Here is a 21971-nt window from a genome sequence, read left to right as displayed (position 1 = left end):
GATACAAAACTGTCAATGGAGCAGTACCCCTCTTGTCACTGGGATGGGACCAAGGGTACAACTCAATACCTTTATTCAAAGAACATAACTGTACTATAATCCATTGAAATTATATTTTATAGTTATACTGACTCCACACACCCTGTCTCATCTCTAGCCTTTTTATTTTATTGTTCTATTTTAAAACATTAAATAATGAAAAGACATAAATATGTATTTTCCATTGGGAAAACTTATTTAAGGTACCTTAAAACCAATGTTGTACTTTTGAGGGTCCATGTACATTGTCTGTACCTTAATAAAGGAAAAATGTGAAGTAATTTCTATTCACTTTTTTGTGTAAACCACAAGCGATATCACAACTTGTGCGCTCTAGTCTTATGCTTTTTTTCCCTCCATCAGAACTATTATGTGACAGATTTCAGGTATCAATAAACAATTTCCCAGCGAAAGTTAAATGGAAAACAGTTTTGTCACCATTCATCTTACAGAAAATGTGCATTTTCATAGCCTACATCAACTGACTTTTTGGAGCTTAAAAAATCCTTTGGGTGGAAACATAGCTAGTTTTACTATTTGTTATGAAACCACACACCACAAAACAACTCGTTATTTCACTTTCCGCTAGCTGAAAGTTTTCTCTGAGACGTACCACATAACTCCTTTATTTGCATTGAAGTTGAACCGAGTGCCACTTTGCACCTGAACTTGTAATGGAGTTGTTCACCAAAGAGCTGTCTACAAGCCTACAAGTAATTAAAAATGAGAGCCCTTTCCACCATCATACTTAGAACCAGCACAATCCAGCAGGCTATGACCCTGCCTACAACACCTCAGACTTGTAAAAGAGTGAAAAATAACTCAGGAAGAACATTCATTTTTACCACATTAGCTTTTGATGAAGCTGTTGATAGACCTGAAATGAAAATGTCCTTTTTCCTCGTCTTGTCTGACAAAGAGCGTGATGTAATGTTATTTGATATTAATGCAATTCACTAAGTAAGATCCAGGGTCCATTGTAGTTCAAATGTTATTCTTCTTCTTTGTCATGTCTGTGAACAATACTTGGTCATTGTGGTTAACTCTAATACGATTAAAGTACTTCTACGGAATTCATTTCTTCATTAGGAGGCAGAGAGCTCACACGGCCGCATGCTAATTCAATCAGCACACTTGTGTTTTGGGGGGGCAGACAACTCTGGAAAATTGGAAAAAACACAGAGAGAGAGAGATTCTTCTTGCATATAGATGATCTATGTGTCGTATCTGCAGCTATAAACAACAGACACTGATGTACAAAGTGTCCCAAAGTGCTGCTTTGTTAGACTCTTATACAGGAGTGCCATGTTGGATGGCTATGCATACACTGCAAGGTGAAATACGAGTTAAATCTATTTCTGTTTCCATCATGCTTTTCTGAACACTCTAGATCATTGAAGATTATATGCCATTACATCCACACGTTTGATTTGATCGCCAGCAAAAACACTGTGGCAGTCTGGTTCTAATAATAATTAGTGTTCCCACATGATGGCAACTGATGGTGACTTTCATCTTTATGGCCACAGGAGCAAAGGACTGGGCTTGGAGGTTTAAGACCACTTCACATGTTTTCCTATTATGTTACACTCCTGCACCACACCAGGCTTTGTGTAACGTGCCCAGTCTAGACTATTAAAGCTAAGCTCCCCATCACAGCGCGTTTTGCCGCAGACACCCAGAAATAAGCTCCTTAAATAAGCACATGAACTTTGCCTTGTCATTTCTGACACTGATGCTTAGTTTTCTGAGGCCAAGAAAGGGGAGAAAAGGCCAATGGAAAGTCAGTGTTTGCTTTCAGTCTTCCACGAACACAGCCCAGTCTCCTCCAACCACCTTAAATGGCTAACGTTCACGTGTACCGAGAACAGAACACTCTGGCCACGTTATCACGTAACCACTGTGAAGTTCAAAACACGATACCATGTTACATGACAGGACATGTCAAAACAACAGAAACATAATCTCTTTTCAGCTATAGATCATATATCCAGCAGAAGTGAATATCAAAAGCTTGGAGAGAAAGCAGCAAGTTTGAATATGTTGAAACACTGAAACAGTGGGGGAAGAAAAAAATAGAAGAACATTATCAAACCCGGTATCATTAATAATGAAGTGACTTGTGAATGTCCCAAGAACAATGGCATTGTGTGTGGAAGAGAAGACAAATTTCTTCTTTATTCTTTCTGTGAAACTCTTCTATCTATTAATTACATTCATATCTTCATTCATTATTTTATTGTATTTCTCCAGGTTTTTTTTCCCCTCTTTTTTATACGGCTAATGTGATTTTTAATCAGAGACCGAAGCTGCGCAATCTAATCCTGAATATTATTAAAGCTTTTATAATTGTGAACAAAAACTCTTTTGATCTGACGTGGACTGATTGCCAAAAATCTGTTGTAAAACAAGGATGATAACAATCAAGGCTAAGCTATTCTTATACAGAAGTTTCACAGGAAGCTATCTCCCTACAACTTCTTCAAGCCAAATGCAGAGAACGTAGCTCTGAGGCAGACGGACTTAGATCTTTCTTTTCCAACAAAAAATTAGAGCAGTTTTAATGGTAATAAATTAGGCATAAAGGAATCCGCAGCTTTGATAACACTTGCGACAATGTGAGATAAGGTTTTGCGATAATCCAAAAACTGTGTTTACTGCTTTAAACGTCATGGCGTTCACTCGTTCACTGTAGCCTTGCATCAGAGCACAGCGCTGAAGGGAGATGGATACAACCCAAAGACTTTGCTCTCCGTCAGTGTCTGCTTTTTCCCAGGATTCACTAATGACAGTGGCTCCAGTGAGTCATCTCTGGGAATGATGATCAAAGCCAAATTAAGTCTGACTTTTATGCAAAATGTAATATGTAAGCCTCCAGCAATGTCTTCTCTATTGATTTTTTTACACTCTCTCTCTCTCTGTTTCACTCCATTTTTATCCAGCTACAATACACAGTGTGAAATTTGAAGAAAGAGGTTTTCTCCACTGCTGCAGCATCCAGAGTTATGCCTGTTTGCATTTAGAATCAATTTCAAATGTAAGTGGTCATGTTACTAAAATAAATGGTGCTTTTTTCTATTCTGTAGATCTGACATAGGCAGGAAGACAGTAATGTGTGTCACGAAACTGCTCGCAAATTGCGTTTCATACAGAACTAAATCCAGCGGTACTTGCAGTAAAGACATATCTGTAGGTCTCTTCATTTTGGGTCGGACTTGTGTCAGAGCTAGGACTCGCTGAATGAAATTACACTGCTGTTGAGACCTGGAAGAGTGTAGAAGTGCTGTCATCACTACTTTTGCTCAAGACAATTTGTATCATCTTCTTTTTGCAGAGGAACTGAATTAAATTGAATTGTTCAGAGTAAACAATGGTCTGTAATTGAGTACAGTAGAGCGATACAAATTTAGTAAAGAACTGTGCAGAGCCTGGAAAACTCATAAGACAAAGTGAAGCAAAGTTACAGAAGAAAAAGCATTACGCTTTAGTGCCTGATACTTTTTTTTTTTTTGGCTGGACTCACTGAAGTGAAGGGTAATCAAGTATCTTGAAGGCTTCTGTGCAGTACATACTATAAAGCTGACTTCAACAGACTCAGCTGGATTCTAAACAAAGCTCCACACCTGCACATATAACATGTGCATCTGTCCTCTGTTCTCAGTGTGAATACTAAAACTCCCTGTATGTGTGTGTATATATATATATATATATATATATATATATATATATATATATGTGTGTGTGTGTGTGTGTGTGTGTGTGTGTGTGTTGCTGAAACATTCTAACTGCTACAATAGTACGTTAGGAAGCAGGGATATCACACCTTTTTGTGCTAGTGTTTCACTAGTGCTCCTGTGCTCTTTTGACAAACTGCCTGCAAAATCACTGCCTGCACCCATACATATCTGGCATAAAAACCTTTTTCCATCCTCAAAAGCACTACCATTTTCACAGAGCCAGGCTCTGCGGATAGATGACGGTGACAAACCTTTAATTTCCCTTGACGAGCTGTCGACAGGCTCCTTATGGAGGACAGGTGACTTTTCTGAAGGTTATTTACGTAATTGTTTATTTATTTCTTCCTCTTTGCATGCAGGCAGACACCCCCCCCTAAATCTCTTCATCATTTTCTTTCCTCTTTCTCTCTCTTTCAATTTGTGGGAAGGTCTCTTCATGCAGCCCTGGCTTTTAATGAACCTTCCTTCATTTGTCTTAGGCCACTGTGGTAGCCAATAACAATACTGTATTATCATACAATTTTATTCTTCATGTTGCATTTATTACTATTATTCTTTGTGAACAGCGTGCTTAGGTGTCTTTCCATTGTGTTTTCCCCTTTTTTAACTGAGTATAACATTCCTCTGTATTTCATTCATTTGGAACAGCAATTGAAATTTCATCTGCTGACCTTTTGTTCATCAAACTAGCCAACAATAAGTCTGCTGTGCTGACTTCACCTCGTGATGTTAGAGATTATAAGGAGATGGTGGCTGTTTTGCCATTTGGTGGCTATGAAAGTGAGAGACAGCCCTGGTGTGTGGTGTGAGTGTGTGTGCATAGAAGGGAATGTAATACAGTAAATCATGTTTGTCAGAAATGATGCTGACAGCTTCAGATGCTGAGTGCGTCTGAGCCAGCGGAGGAGCCGTTTTGTGGCACGGCATTTTGTAGCCACATGCATAATGCGTGTTTAATGTGATTTGCCCAGGTTTATCTGGGCTGGGCTGTGCCTGATTATGGCCTATGCGCTGCTGCATAACGCTAAAGATGTCTCTTTATTACTGACCGTTCTTACAGCCCTGTTTCATAAGCCCCTCTTTGCATCTCCACCAACCGCCTTAAGTACTTTGAAGAGCCTGAGAGCGCACTTCACAAATTTCCACTTAGGGAGCATATCAAGTGTCAAAAAAATCAAGTTTCCCATTCCGCAGTCTGTTTTCTTTCCTCCTCTCCCCCCTCGAAAAGCCTTCCAACTTTGCACTAGGTTTTGCTAATACACTTTTAAAGCATGCTCCCCTAAAGACTAATCATATGAACTTCCGCAAATCAGCACTCCATTACTCTAAAAGTTTAGAGGCTATGCTTGTCCAGGCTTTTTCTAGGTGAGGCAGAGAGGAATGCGAGGTAAAATAGCGCAGATCTCTGTTTCAATTCAAACTGCTCGACCTCTCTGTTTCGAAAATATTGTGCGTATCAGCAGAATCCTGACACAGTCCTGTGTGTGTGCACACAATTGTGTATGCGTGCGTATATGTGTTATCATCTAAAGAAGTTTGGCTGCTGAGCTGTTCATTTATGCAGAAGTTTCTGTCTCCTCGGAGCACCACCGGGTCTCTGCGCTGGCCCCCTCTCCCTCTCCTCCACTTTTTAATTCTCCCTTTTTTCTTTAACTTCTCCTTCCCCTTTGCTCACACGCGCAGGAGCATCATCTTGCACACACAGCGTCGAGTATGATGAGGGACTCAAGTAATACAAGCATCTGCTCAGGGTTTTTTTGTGTTCAAAAGATTCAATTAAAAAATAATTACCAAAAGATTAGTGGTAGTCGAACATGACTGTACTGTTTGAATTGATGTTTCCTTTTCATCTGGTTTAATAATAGAATGCTTTCTTAATTAAGAAAAAAAAGAGGACTGCCTCGGTACACCCTGAATAAAAGTTTGTTTGATGTGCTGAAAAATTAAATATTTTTTTGATCTAACAAATTAATTTTTTCCTCCCCTCTCCCTTTTTTTCCAGCAGGAGATAAAGACAATTTAATTTAGATACCAGTGGCTAGAACAAACCATTCCCTGAGCTTTGGTCAACGAACAAGCTATAAAACCAAAACCCAGAACAATTAATTGCCATGGTGTTCATCTACAGTGCGGGGTGAGCTACGCAGGAACGTGATAGCGCATATATGGGCCGTAATGATATCGGGGCGAGAGAGAGAATCCGGTGGAATTTTCTCCTTAAATTACCTTCTCTGTGGTGGCCCTCTCTCCGTGCGGCTAATGCACAGCTTACAAATCCCGCGTGTGTATGCAAACACAGCAGGAATCTCCCGCACCGCTGTAATTATGCTGCCATTTTAATCTCTGCCAGCCTTATGTAAGATTACACACACTGGAACTCCAATCGGTCGCTTCGAATGACCATATTCATGCGGACTGACTGGGGCTGTCTCTGAGGCTTTGTTATTTCCATGCTCCATAGCACAGAATAGTATGGACCACTAACCTCCCTTTCTCTCTCTCTCTCTCTCTCTCTCTCTCTCTGCATTGCTTGCTCAGTTGCTGCTCCCACCCCCCACACCCCTTTAATCCACACTGTAGCCTGGCCTGTCAGAATCCCCCACTACCTGTCATACCGCTGACCACTTCATCTGCTCTCGCACAGCCACATGGGCCTACTGCTATTTGACCAGACTTTGACCTCAGCCTCATCCAGGTGGGAGTCTTCAGAGAGAGAGGGAGAGAGGGAGAGTCAGAGAGAGGTAAAACCACATAAGTGTCATAAGTGCAACCTGTACTGAGGAGCATAACCTTATTTGTTCTGCATATTGCTATATAATTAATGAATTCTGTCACAGGTTTTAAACACGTGTGCCACTTGCACACAGTGTGTATGTTGGGTAATATACACAAAGGGGCCTTTCTGGAGGGCGGGGGGGGGGGGGGGTATATTTTTTTAGGTTTAGAGTTTTTAGGTTTTTCCTGAACTATACAGGGCATCAAAGCACTTGAGAGATATGGTACCATGAAAAAATAGTAATGATCATAATACTACTACTACTACTACTACCACTACTACTACTACTACTACTACTATTACTACTACTACTACTACTACTACTATTACTACTACTACTACTACTATTACTACTACTACTATTACTACTACTACTACTATTACTACTACTATTACTACGACTACTACTACTACTATTACTACTACTACCACCACTACTACTACTACTACTACTATTACTACTACTACTACTACTACTACTATTACTACTACTATTACTACGACTACTACTACTACTATTACTACTACTACCACCACTACTACTACTATTACTACTACTACTACTACTCTTACTACTACTACCACTACTACTACTACTATTACTACTACTACTACTAATAATAATAATAATACTGATAATAATGAAATAAACTGAATTCTACTTGATTCGAATGTGTACATTTTTATGAGTGAAACAACATAAATTTGGGCCAACCTTTATTTGTATCGTCCCCTATAGATCATCTACAGAGGTTCCAACTAAGTTGATTCTCAGCAGCATTAGGGTTAGCGCCAGGGTTGTGTTGGGGTGAAGTTAAGCTAAGATTAGGACTAAGGCCAGGTTTAAGATTAGGGAATTAAGGTAAGAATTTATTTTTTTAATAAATATTTAGTTGAAGTGTAAGTTGGGCACTTTTACTATGGACTATGAGAATAAAATGTTACCCAAACTTGCTTTTCAGTTTACTTACGTTTGCCGACAACTGTGTAGAAAATAATATAATATAATATAAATGGTATATTTAATGTTTAAATCAAGTCATTTTAATGGATCTCTTTCTTCAGCTGAGTGTTACAGTTTATGGCTTTGGTTGGACTAGTGTTGTCCAAATTACTTAGGGGAGACCAGGGCACAGCCAAATGTGGGATAAAATGTTGCATGGATATTTAATGTAGTTAAAAATGCTCAAGTAGAACAGGCTCATACTTCCGTACTTCATCTGTGAATTTTGACAGCAAACAGGCAGATACTGGCTTAAGATTCACTCTGGAGTAATTAAGTTTTTCACAATTTCACTCCTGTATTATTTTATCACTGTCAGTGGTTATAATGTAGCACCATTTTGAAGTATATAGCATACATATATCACACAGTGAGAGCTAAATCCAAATAGTTTTAAAAATAATCATTTTTATGCACAGAATAATAAAAATGTACTGTAAATATACATGTACTGTCATATAAACAATCAATCTGATAAGTACTCTTCTACTTTGCAGTCAAAATTCGATGTGTGTATTTCTATGTACTGAAGTTGAAAAGCTTGTCTGATTCAAACAACACATCATTTTATTAAACTAGTTGTTTTTTGCATCAAATTGAAAACATTTTGACCGTTGTTACAACTAGACCCTCTGTCTGTTACAATTAAGCCCAACTGTTGGGTCGTTTGTAACATTGCACCCACTCTGCTTTAGACTGAACTGTTCATAAATGGTAAGTTTACTTTTTCATTTGTAGTAGAGATGTGTACACTGTTCAGTTCAACCTAATAAAATACTTTATGTGGTAACAAACAAATGAACTGGTTTTATTCAAATCACACTGAAAGAATCGTTCATTCAAAATATTCATTTAGATCAAATAAAACTAGTTCAAATTTATTACCATATGAAGTAACTTTTTAGGTTGACTTGAGCCGTTTTCTACAGTGCAGCAGTGTAGCTTTCTCACATACTTTTAAAATGATTTAACAAAAACTAACGTGTCCCAGACTGACTCATGTAAGGGCTATCAGGCAGAACTGTGAATATTGTACATGTGAATATTGTACACTTACATCAGTTCATCTGCCATGTCCAACCAGACACTGCTGTTCCAGCCACCTGAGACAACAATAACAGAAACAGTCACATTGGAGTAAAATAGTTCAGATAAATGAGCATCCAGAAAATAGAGCAAGTAGAACTCACATATCCTCTTCAACTCCGATTTCATTGTAAAATCATAAGTTAACATGCGGCTTACAAAGAATTACTCCTTGCTTCGGTGATCGGCCTCATAAGAGCACTTTAAGACTTAGCTGACCTGTGCTAGTATTTATCACCATTATCTAATTATTGAATATAAAAAAAACTTCTTCGGTTGTTAATTATATCCGACAATTTAATTTGAAGAACAAAAAAAGTAAAAAGGATTTTGATTGAATAAAAGTGTTCTTTATCTCTGAACTATGCGCCTTTGTCTGGTTTGACTGTCCCTGAATATTCAAGAAATGAATGTTGGCGGAGGAGGAAGAAAAGATATTAATTAAGAGTAAATTCTGCATTGACTCAGACTTGTACATAAGACAAAAGGTTAAGTAAATGCCAGGGCTGCTATGTCACTTCAAACAATGAGTATTAGCTTTGGAATCATTAATGTCTGCTGAGAAAACACAGTCAAATTGGAGTCTTGATTGCCAGAAAATGTGAGGCCAGGGCTGTTTCATTTCAATCTATAGCTAAATTAGCCTCCGACGGCGGGTTGAAAACACACAATTAACTGAGCTAGGTGGGGCGTAGGGGAACAGGACCTCTAATGCGCTGCTAGATTGAGATTGAGCTGAACTCCCGCAACAGAATCTTCTCATTGGCCTAACAAATCAAAGCTGAGCGTCCCTGGCTCCCGGTCCCACTGCTACCTGTCTAAACGCATGCTAATGCCAGATACACGCTCCACCCTGATGCTCATGATGCATGCAGACAGCCGGTCAGACAGCAATCAGATGACATCAGATATTTTCCAAGAACTCTTACATTTCCTTTTCCATCATAGCTCTTTCCCATCAGCTAAACAATTCTAGCAATTAGCATCCTGCAAAACAATATGGGTATTATCTCTGCAATTGTGACAAAGGAGATGCACATAAGCACATAAATAAGGATGAAAATATATAAATAAAGGAAGGAGGCACTGGAAACGTAGGCCTCTTTGTAGTGGGAGAAATTGCAGAAGCGTTTGAGCAGTGGTGAGGCAGCGTTTCAGAGCATATGGTGTTTTAATTCCTGTTTGTCTCGACTGGGTAACTCCGGCCTGCCGAATCCCCAGCTCCATCCAGGGAAATATCTGAAGAAGTGAAATACTTAAGAACAAAGGACTTCAATTTCCTCTGTAATGGGATTTTTATTCCCCATATTTTCCACAGAATTATGAAACTGAGAATTCCTGATTCACTGATTTATTTCCCTTAGCCATCTTCTCCCCTCTCTCTCCCTCACTCTGCGTCTCTGTTGCATTCGGAGAATTAACAGACAATCTAAAAACATCTCCTTCACCTCCAAGCAACTCCATCAATAAAGCACACAAATAACCCAACATTTCACTTCTGACACCCAACACGAGAGGGATACTGAGGAGTGCGGGATGTTCATTTTTAATCACGAGTCGGCTTTGTGCCTGTTGACAGCTAGTGAAGTATGACTAATAAGTCCGGTGTTGCTGCTTTCCCGCTGAGGTGGAATGGTCTCGGCAGACGCACAGCCCTGTACATCATAATAAAATTCATTGCAGGGTGGCTAATAATCTCACTGTTTTTCACTTTGGTGGCAATCATGGCTACTGCAACGAGCCATGATTCACCAATTAATAGGCCATATTTCTGCAGCCCGCTACTCTAAATGGACAGTGTCAACAGAGCTGGTGAAGGCTGCAATGAATTGATTGGACTAAGTTGTGCACAGTGCTTCCCCTACTGTATAATAACAAAGCAATACTGAAGCTCTGGCACCCAATTACAATGTTATAACAGGTGAAAGATATAGATGAAGAATTAGGCCATACACACATACTTTTACAAAAGTTTGAGCACCCCTGGTCAAATGATAAGTGAAAATATGTACACACCTCTGCACATTTTAATGCATAATGACTGTTCATTTGCTTAATTTAAAATACTGGAAAAAAGCATAAACATAAGATGCAGTCAGTGTTTGTGGAAACATTTCATATTTCACATATTATTTTCTTTACCTTTTCCAATATGTTAAACTCAAATGGGAAATAAACAGGCATTGTGCACTGAAATTTGCAGAACAAATGCCACATTTAAGTTTTCTGTACCTGCTATGTGAAATTATTTTCACTTATACTTATTTTCACTTTGTGCTTGTAAGTAGAAGAGCAAATATTTTATAACAAAAGATTCTGTATTATGATTTGATAAAAAGTAAAAAAAAAAGCTTTACATACAGTTTTTGTAGAAAGAAAAAGGAATCCTCTAGATTTTTGTCATTTTGTCATTTTTTTAACATCAAAACAAACAGAAATTATGAATTCAGAACAGATGTTAAAAACAAAAGTAATTCATTATCAAAATTTTCATAAAGCCTGTAATATATTAGTGTTATGTCAGCATTGCAACTTGATTAGTATACAAAAAAGACCATAATACATCTAGACCTGTGAGATTTAAGGGTGTTTGCATTTCTTTGATGTATTTGCTATTAGCCAACACAGCCAACATCTGTAGGCCTTCATTGTACCACTGTGCTTAAATGTAGTTTGAATGTCTTAACAGCATCAGGCAGTTTACTGTAACGCTAGGTAATGAATAGAATACCGGTGATGAAGAATGATGCTTTTGCAAGTCTGTCAAGTTGGACATAGATAGAATCAGCACCCACGGAGTAGTGGAGCACCTTGAAGAGGATGGTGGGAAGGGACGAGTGAGCAGTGTGTCCTTGTTACTGAGAGCTATGTCCCCCGCTGCTTTCAGCTGCTGCATGGCCCCCACACGCACCCCCCCTACATTGACACCCCCCCTTTACACACCGACACACAATAGGATACGACATCAACCCTCTGCTACAGTTTAGAGACTGCAGAGAGAGCAAAAGAGAGACAGAGAGAGAGAGAGACAGAGAGAGAGAGAGAGAGAGAGAGAGAGAGAGAGAGAGAGAGAGAGAGAGAGAGAGAGAGAGACAGAGAGAGAGAGGGGGGACACATGCTGGCAGTGCAAATCCAGCTTCATTATGAGTAAACAGTCTAGCTCTGCTCAAGAACCCAGTGTACTGTTGCATGGTGTAACTCTGCTGGTTACCTATAGGGAAAACCCACTACTGTTTAACTGTTTAGAAAAACAAACAAAAGGCTGACTATTGTTTATTCTGCCTGCGCTCGCATTACATCACGGCATCAATTACAGTATTTTGGCTATTACTGCCAGCATTGTCTGCCTCTAATGTGACAGCTGTTCTCAGTTTTGCTTTAAATGCCTGTAGGTTAAGTACTGTGTTTTGGATAATGGGAACAATACGAAAATGGAAACCCCTTGGGGTTCTCTGTGCTGCTGGGCATTCTCAGAGGCAGCCTGGAAATAATGCATGCAGGAAAGAAATGCTGCAAAGCATTAAAATAAAATTAAAAAAAGTATTAATGAATTAATAACAATTAAAATACCATCTATCTATCTATCTATCTATCTATCTATCTATCTATATATATATATATATATATATATATACACATACATACATCAGACAGAGAAGAGTTGACCCCTGATCTCTTCGGAACACATGTGTCTCTGATCTGACTAGAATTTGAAGAAAAAACAAGGTCCTGAACCCTAATCCTCAGACACATAACAAAGCACACTTTGCAGCTGCCATGCACAACTATCAGCTCAGAGGCCCGACAGAGTCCCAAGACAATGCCTCCTCTATCAGCCCCAGGACAAATATCTAGACAGCAATATTTTCTGCTTCAGTGCTTGCACTGCACGCAACTCCTGAGTGTGTGTGTGTGTGTGTGAGAGAGAGAGAGGTAGACAGAGAGAGAGAGATGAGAGTGTTTGCTGAGTGACTATTTTAATTTAGTACCTGATGTAAATCTAAATGAAGTGACATCAGGGCATGAGATGGACACGACCCAATCACTAGCACTATCTTCCATATTGCATGCCCTCGGAGTGAGTAACCTTAGCAACACCACAGTCAGCACGGATTGTAAAGCCACAATTTTGTGCACTTTAACATATAAAGAATGGTGGGCATGCAGCTGCTGCTAGGACATGCTGTGCAAACCATATTCAATGAGAATTTACTGAGCATTTTATCACTATTCCACAAAACCTTGTATCACTTTTTTGTGTAACATCACTTAACTCCAATTACCATTTGCATTGTGTTGAAATTTTATGGTCTAAAAATTACAATGGCTTGCATCACAAGTTAAGAATATTCTTTTCCTCTCCTGTACAGTTACCATTTCTGAGATCAGAGGTTTTGTTCCAACAGCGATGATTTATATGAGTTCCACTGTTAGTTTGTTAGTAGTTCATTCTTAAAGGAAAATTACATCTTAAATATTTCATTTGCTCCCATTTTACTTTGGCATCACTGAATACTTTCTTAAACACTCAAGTGAACACACTTAGGCTCCCCTGACAATGCATTTTAAAATAATTAGCAAAAAAGTAGCAGTTAAAAGTAGTAGAGAAGCTGTGTGTATATTATAGCAATGAAACTGGCACAAATCTATTTGAAGCTGCACTATGAAAGTTTTTGAGATTTGGAGACCTCCCTGGTGGAAATGTATAATAGCACGCAATGCACAGAAGAACACTTTGTAATGTTGGTTGTGCTTCGGACCTCTTCACTGAGCGGATGAATCTGTTGATTGTGTGTTTTAAATGTATTGAAGAATCCAACCCCTCTTGATACCAGGGGACCTAGTCTTTTGTCTGGAGAAGTGAAGTTTACTCGTTGAGCGCGCAGGTACCAGACACCCAGCCAGCCCATAAGACATTGGCTTGATAGAGTTTTATAGCCGGACTGATGCCAAGATTAGACCCAGCTTATACAGGACAAGTAACAGCTGTGACAAACATGACCATGTAGGGGTAAACACAAAATAGGCAGCCTAAAATACAACTTCAATGCATTCACACAGAATGCAGAATATAGCACATTTCACAACAGTAAATTCCTTCAGTATTCAAAGAGAACATCATGACTTCCAAATATGCACTATTGTAATCGTATCTTCATTAGCTTAATGTTGCTTTTGCATGTGAACCTAAACACTCTGCTGGACCTTTTTCTGAGCTATATAAAGACATATAATGTGGTCTGAAAAACTCCACAACTCTGATCAAAAATCCAGTCCTGACTCAGTAATGCCTCTTCTTTCAACTTACTTATAATGCAGTTGTAATAACTTGATAATTTATAAGTAAATTATTTATTTATAAGTAATTTATAAGTAAATAAATCTAACCTCTGACTGCTGTATCTGTAGTATATGTTTAAATGCCATGGACAAGAAATTCTGTTTATGAGGCAAATATTATATATATACATACATATATACATATACACACACACACACACACACACACACACACACACACATATATATATATATATATATATATATATATCAGTTTATTGGCTGCTAAGCTAAGTTAAAAACGCTGGAGTATTTCTCCAAGTTAGATGTGATAAATATGTATATTTTTACCCATCCAAAGGTTTAGACTAGCATTAAAAACTTGTAACTACAGTGGTATTGTCCACAGAAAGTCGCTAGAGAGGCAGTAGCAGGAAGTAGGCCAGACCCTAGCTGTGTGTTAATGAGAGTGGGTGTGTGAGGGCTGAGGGCTGGGGTGGGGGTAAAAGCCCCTGTCGAGAGCCGGCCCTGCCCAGCTTCGGCCCCTGGCTCTGGGCTAACTAGCCATCCATCACTGGCATGCAGGCCTACAGTCAGGGTCTGTAGGAGGGAGGAGGGCGGACCCACTGCCAGCAGGCCAGCCAGCCGTTTCCACAACTACACCAACACACAGAACAAAGTGCTGCTGCAGGACCTGACCCGCCTGACTGACCTTTACCAAGCCCACAACAGTGCACGCTTACAGCGCTGCATTTATTTACACACGGGCCCACTGTTTAATCAAGTTTTTTTTTGTCATTAATAACGGCCGTGATTTGAGGTAAATAAGCTTACTGAAAGTGGACTCAACAATGGGGTCAGCTGAGCTTGCATTTCCTTTTGTTCTCCTCTGCACTTTGTCATGATTGTACACTGTTTTCTTTGTACAGTATGTAAGTGTAAATATATGTTGGATGTGTACCTGACCATCTGCAAAATAATGATTGACACACCTCTCAGCCAATCACAATCCCTTTAAACTCTCTAAACATTATTCACTCTGTCACGAGAAGGGAAAACTCTGACAGAACACCTCAAGCCAAAACTGCAATGAGAGTGACCCTGGCAGCATATTAGATTAAGCTAAAAAAATAATAGAAATTATAGAAAGGTGTTACTGGGGAACCTATAATGACTCATGCTATCCTGATCATCTGGGGGGTGTTATTTGCTTTTGTTTCACTCCTGAAGCTGAAAAACTCTTGGATTTAACTCTGTGGGAAACTTTATCTGGGTTACTGTATTTACACAGTCATTTCAAGATGTTGGTGACAATTAGCTTGGTAAACCAGTCAGATAAAACAGGACTGCAGAGCTTACATGTGATTAAAGCATTGAGTGTAAAGATAAACATGAATGTCATTACTTGTACTGTTTCATTAAAGCTTGCAGAAAGACCTCAAGTAATACATGAGTCCTTCTCAGTATCCAACGTCCCTCTGTCTGGCTCAAGTGTTAGCTTTAGCATTAGCTGAAGGGGCAGCCTTTGTCATTAAAACCTCTACCTTATTAAACATGAAATCCTGCCACTTCATCGTCATATGATTAAACAGTTTTCCTGGTTTGATTGATGTAAACATGGTTTCTAGAGTCCATTATTGTTGTCTTTAAATTGGCCTGCATGCATATTTTGTCAGTTTCCAAATATGGACATCTGCACTTAACATTTTGTAAAGTTAAGATATTTTTGAATAAAAATGGCTGGTGTAGTGCTGATCTGGGGCTGGTTTAGCAGGTCATACAACATGGTCATGCTGGTTGACCAGCATACTAGCATCCAAAAAAACATCAGCTGGCTTTGCTGCTGGCCAGCATATTAAAATGTATTGCTGCTGACCAGCACAAAAGCATCAGAAACGCAACTTATGTTGGTTTTGCTGCTTAGCAGCTATGCTGGTCTAGGAGGAATTTTTTAGTCTGTTAGCACAAGTGGATAGCACACTATGGGTGCTACCATGTAGCTGGAACCAGAGACATAATAAAAGAAGAGACTGTTCGCTGGTTGAAAAAAGAATGGGAAATCTTGCAATGCTCAAGATAGCATCTTTTTACAGTGAAAGTCCTGTCCATCAATAAAGCTGCATATAGACAGAAGAGAGTTTTCCACAAATAATCCACACCCACGCAAAGTAGATCTTTAAAGGTGGAATTATGAGAAGAAGTTCAACACCACATCACACTGAATATATAGACTCAAGAAACTAGCACTTAATTATGCTCCTATTTCCTTTTTGAAGTCTATCAAGTTTAATTCTTCATATTCAGCCCGTTATCAATGTTAGCAAGTGCCTTGAATGCCACAACATCATATTTCTACATGAAAATAAACTACTCACCAAGCTATGGTGCTCAGGGGTACTCATTTATTTCTCAAGTTTTTTTAGTAAACCTCAGTAATAACAATGTAAAGGGGGTCACATATTCCAGTGAATTAATATTTATCTTCAAGCTCAGGCATAGAATTTAATGGCATTTTGGAAGGAATATTCTCCGCTGTCTGAATACGGCCAGAAAAGAGCCATTTGGCACATGTACAGCAGCCAGAACAAGCTTAAAAGGTGTGCTTTTCTGCCTTATTGGAGGCAAACTTTTCAAATATGTTTTAAAACGTTAATTACTTTATTGTACTTTATTGTTAATTGTTGTAGTTTGGGGTCCATAGGTCTTTTCCCATTGAAAGAGACTGCATGTCTTGTATGACCGGGCCGTTGCCAAGGTGGCTTACCAAGTGGACGGACTTTCCTAAATTGAAATTTTGATCAATGTAACAACAATAACTTAGGGAGGTGGGACTTTCTCAGAATTCTGCAAAATTGTTTTTTTGCTACTGTTGAACCCAATTTTTCCTATGCAGGGATCAAAAGCTCTGTCTGTCTGTCTATCTAATTATCTATCTATCCTATATTTACAGAAAAGCTTCTCAAGGGTGAAGGAAATCTCTGAGCTATAGTGTATGTGTGTGAGTATTGCAGTTTGCGTGTACCTGTGTGTGTGTGTATGTGTGTATATGTGTGTGTATATGTGTGTGTGTGTGTGTGTGAGAGAGTGGGAGTCGGAGAAAAGAAAGCATCAGACGCACTGTGGCATGGGCATAGGGATGGAGGAGATTTAAGACCATATGGCAGGGGCTGTGAGTCTACACTCAGCGTTCTCTCTCTGCTGCAGTCCAAAACCACTGGAGCACGGCTGCTCATCATTGCCCCCACCCTCACGCACACACACACTGCTAATTGCATGTTGTGATTGTCAATCAAAAAGCAGGCCCTCTTTTTCTTCTTATTCCCCTTTTGTTCATCCCTTCCCTCTCTAGAATTTCTCATCTTGTTGCATTGAGAAATGGATCAAAATTGTGATTGCAAAGGTTTGCCAAGTAGCTTATTTCTACACAACAAAAAGTTGTTGTGTGATTCTAACAGCAGCCTTTATTTGCATTACATTTTTACCACATTACAAGCTTTCTTTTAGTCTATACTTCTTTATGTGATGAGAATAAGAGTGTGGTCAACCGCTGTTAACTGCGAGCGGGAAATTAATTTACTGGATTGTATAAACTTGTTGCGTCGTACATTCAGAGCATATGCATGGCACATAGAAAATATAAGATGTTGTATTTTAATTACTGAGACATTCTTATTTCTGTTTAACCTTTTTAATCTGAGTGTTAGGACCAGTCCAGTATATCCTTACATCAAACATTTCATTTGCCTTCCTATAAGGGAAAAAAAGAAATAAACAAGTATGAGAATAGAAACAAGTTATGCACAGTGGTGATGTTGAGGATGCCAAAATAAATTAGGAGCATGGAGATGATGGAGATTGTCAAAACAGAACAATTCTCCAAATAACACTTTCCAACTAAAGTGAGTTCTCTTGTGTGTTAAGAAGTCAGTTTCATTTGCCTGTATTACTTCCTGCCTCAACAAGTGTTTAGTCCTCTAAGGGGACTACCCAAGCATTGCCTCTGTATTTTTTCCCCAGAAAACAATGAACATCTGCCACAAAGGAATGGTGCTACTGTTTTCAAACTCCCTAATAAACTTCTCCATTTATAGCGGTACCAGTTAGCTTTTTTAATATATACTTGTCAGTTTGGACCAGTTTTTTGAGAGTTATTGCAGCTGTTGTGAGTACATCCCCCTATTGCTTGACATTACCAGCACCCACAATTCTCATATCTTTTCAAAATACTGGCCATTGGATTTTATTGGATTATTATGTTATCAGGTGTGCCTTGCTTTGATCTTACCACTGCATTTCTTTGCTTTAATTACCTGTAGCTTCCGTTGCACAGCTCACACACTAACACAGAGCCAGCACATTCAAAACAAGATCTGTTTCTACACAGACATTATATTTAATAATGCTCAATCCACTCCCCACCCACCAACAACAGCACTTAAAAGAGGGTTCACGATTATCTCTAAACATTGTTAATATCAAAAACACACTTAACGTGAGGAAAAATCAATTTTGGCACCTTTCTGAAGCACCACTTAAAGTGTGTGCCTTTAGACACAGAGAACACAGATTCCAATCTCTAAAGGTCAGAGTGTAATACTCCACAGCTCAACTAAAGAGCTCCACAAACATACACTTTAATTACCACCTATAGGACAAGGATTAAGGCTAAATCTAAAAAGGAAAATGTGTATCACACCTCAAAGTGATCTTATTTTAATACTATATCCTCATAATATTTTATCACTGTGCAAAGCTGTTATATACCAGTCATAAACAATTCAAAGACAGCAGTGATGCTGAACTATTTTTGATGCGTCTTACATGCACCTTGTGCTCTGCCTACAAAATCGTTCTTTCATAGCACAAATCCCATTCAAACTAATGAGAAATGGTAGCACAGAACTATGTATTTTCAGTCTGTGTCATTAAAAGAGCATTCCAGTCTAAAGCTAGCATGTAATATATTTGTTGTGTTATATAGTATTCTGTAGTGCAACATTCCATTTCTTAGCTTCATCAGTCTGATATAATTCATGATTTTGTATCCTGTCCTTCTGTCACTACAATACCCAGCGTGTATCATATACATCATCCAACCATTGGGCAAAAATGCAGTGAAGAAATCCTGAGTAAATTCTTAAGAACAGTTGGTGCTTGAGGCCCAATGTTATGCTCTGAATTGGATTTTTTGAGATATTCTCTAAAGCTTCACTAACATAATAATGAATGCTATGAAACAACACATTTGTGGGCATGGACAGGCCAATTATGATTAAAAGTTCATTTACATATGTCTTTAATTACTGTGTATGAATTTAAATCAGATTGCGACCTTTTACACAAACAGCTTGCACTGCGTTGGCAAAAGGGCCTAACCCTTACTGTGTAGTAAAGTATTTAGTATCTAAACAATCAAAATAGTCATATGTGTTTGGTTAACCTATCTGCTATATGTGTGTGAGAATGATGAAGATAGTTTAATGGTTCATATGAGCAATAAGAGAGCGTCCCAGTGCATGCTCTTCTTATCCAAGCCCGCACAGAGCACCCAGTTCGCCTGCAGCCTTTGCATGTGTGTGGGAGCCATGTATATGGACAGGCTGTTCCAGGGTCAGTAGAAATTTGCCTTGCAGCACTTGTGTGTAGGTTTGACTGCACTGCATATGCAAATGGGTCTGATTGGAGGTCAGCAGTTTCAGTCCTGGGTAAAGCGCATGGCAGGGATCAGGCAGACGGCTGTCCTCCCTGACACGCAGAGCAGAGCTGGTAATGCGCACTGGCAGCCTCTGTCAGATCAGCCTACACACCTCGCACAAATTAGGAGCTATTTATCTAAAGCACTCTGCACTCAATGGAAATGATTACCAAGACGGTCAAAACCCATTTAGCCCTGCTGAATGGCACGTCTTCATTAAAGCAGAAAAAAATGAAATGACATATTCTATTTCAAGGACTGTATCAAAACACCGAGGCAGAAAGAATGCGTGCAACACTCGCACTTCTTCAGCCGATTGTATTATTTGTATCATAAAGTGTTATCCCTCACACACACACACACACGCATACACATTCAGTAAACATAACACATAAAATGCCTTTCAAGGCACGTACACAGAAATTATGTTTCTATCAATATCAGTAGCTAAAGTCGTAGCTAAAGAGTCCCACTAACTTCACAGTAAGTAGTGAAGGGAAAAGAAAAGAAAAGAACACACTGTTATTGAACAAACTTCAAGGGTTTCTTGAAAGGATTCTTTTTTAAATTCTTTCTTCAAATGAGATCAAAGGGAGAGAAGAAACCATTTTAAACAATATTGAATCTGAAAAAAGGGGAAATAAATCGTAATGAAATGAACAGATAAAGCAACAAACAAATAAATAATTAAATAAATAAGAGTGCAGACGCAAGGAAGACTCAATGATCGGAGGAGAATTTTCCCCTTGAGTTTTTTTTTTCTCCTCTTTGCTTTTCCCTTTCCTCTGCCTTTTAACTCAACAGGGCAGATTCAATTAAAGGGTTCTCAGCAGAAACTGTTTCTCTCTAGCTATGCTCTTCTGTTGGGTTTGGGTTTGGGGGGAGGGGCCTAATTAGCTGAGAGGGATGAATAATCATCTTATTTCAATTGCTCAGGCCGACGTGTGTTATGAGAGGCCTCCGTTTTCACTTAATCCCAGGAAGCCGCGCGCTTTTGTTTTCCTTTACTGCGCCCTCGGCCCGTACATTACACACACACACACACACACACACACACACACACACACACACACACACAGACACACACACACAGTAATGAAGCATGGAGAGTGGTGCTAGCCACCTGCTCTCTTCATTTCAGAGCTCCGCTGACCCAAACACAACCAATATACACTTACTATACACTGTGCTGGGTTTCTGCACATACGTGAGTATCCAGAAGCATGTGATAAATGTCTGGAGCTACAAAAGAAGATAAGCACAAATCTCGAAGGTTTTGTCGTATCTACTTATACAAAGTGCTACATTTGAAAGACAGCGATCTGTGCAAGCCTTTTAAATAAAAAACTAAATCAATCTGCAACCTTCAGTAGACAAAAATACAAGAAGATGCTTCTGTTGATTGATACCTGTGCATTTACATGAAAGAATTTTAAGACTGTGTTTCTGAGAGATGCTGTACCCTGTACTGAAAGCACAAATGCAGGGGCTAAGACAACTCAACCTTTCTTTCAGTGCTCTTTACTCTCTCTTTGTACATCCCACATTTAGCAGAGCTCACTGAGATCCAAGGTAAAATTATACTCTCCTCAGGTGAAAAGATCCGTTATTCAAAACAGCCTCTGCATTCTTTTAATGAGCAAGAAATGGCTGAAGACAAATAAGTTTTTTTTTTTTTAATCTTAATCTCAAGAGAGGCAAGACAGGGTAGAGAGAGTGAGAGTGAGAGGGGAAAGAAAGGGAGGAAAAAAAATCAATGTTGGAGACTCGTCTTTCTTACATTCGGTTCGAGGGTTTGTGGCGAGCAAAGAGAGAGCACATTGAAGCCGAGGACATCTCAGGTCAATAAGAAATCAATAGTGGTGGGTGAATCTACACAGAGGAGATGAAAGGCTATGGAGAGGGCCTTGGCCTCGGCCACTGTTTGCAGGCTCTCACTGCAGAGGAAGAGGGATGCTCAGGTTATTCTATAACACTTCATGGCAAACTGTACATCATTTAACCCTTTCTTGCATTAATTATTGACACAAAACCCAGAATAGGTTAGGATATTCCCCACCCTGTTTTAGACAATGCTGCTAACACATCTGACCTTTAGCTTTGAATTAGATTCTGTTTGCATCCAAATGTACTATTTTTGCATAATTATGTTTATGATAATATAAGCACAAAGACTTTCTGACACTTAGCGGCGCAAACACTTTAGATGAAGCAAGGAGACAAAAGCATCTATAACACTGTACATGAAGGTTTCAAAGCACTTTCCTGAATGCGGCAGATCTTTTCTGAAGTGCCTTCATTAACCTTTGATTCAACTAACATGTGAAATAACACTGCTAGTCACCAGACAAAAGA

General features: G+C 39.1%; 1 long non-coding RNA gene across 6 annotated transcripts in view; it reads right to left on the bottom strand.

Annotated features, from left to right (window-relative positions):
* LOC108442490 overlaps positions 1 to 21971 on the bottom strand; it is a 303460-nt gene that overhangs the window by 22894 nt on the left and 258595 nt on the right. For 5 of the 6 annotated variants that reach the window (XR_005130296.1, XR_005130299.1, XR_005130298.1 and 2 more), the window contains one exon: positions 8613 to 8658. The exons of the other annotated variant lie outside the window; for it this stretch is intronic. This is a non-coding gene — a long non-coding RNA (uncharacterized LOC108442490). The remainder of the gene's footprint in view (positions 1 to 8612; positions 8659 to 21971) is intronic. 6 annotated transcript variants of the gene reach the window in all.

The sequence above is a fragment of the Pygocentrus nattereri genome, chromosome 5, assembly GCF_015220715.1.
Source record: "Pygocentrus nattereri isolate fPygNat1 chromosome 5, fPygNat1.pri, whole genome shotgun sequence".
Taxonomy (NCBI): domain Eukaryota; kingdom Metazoa; phylum Chordata; class Actinopteri; order Characiformes; family Serrasalmidae; genus Pygocentrus; species Pygocentrus nattereri.
Note: the sequence above shows the minus strand (reverse complement) of the source record. Positions and strands in the feature narration are given on the sequence as shown.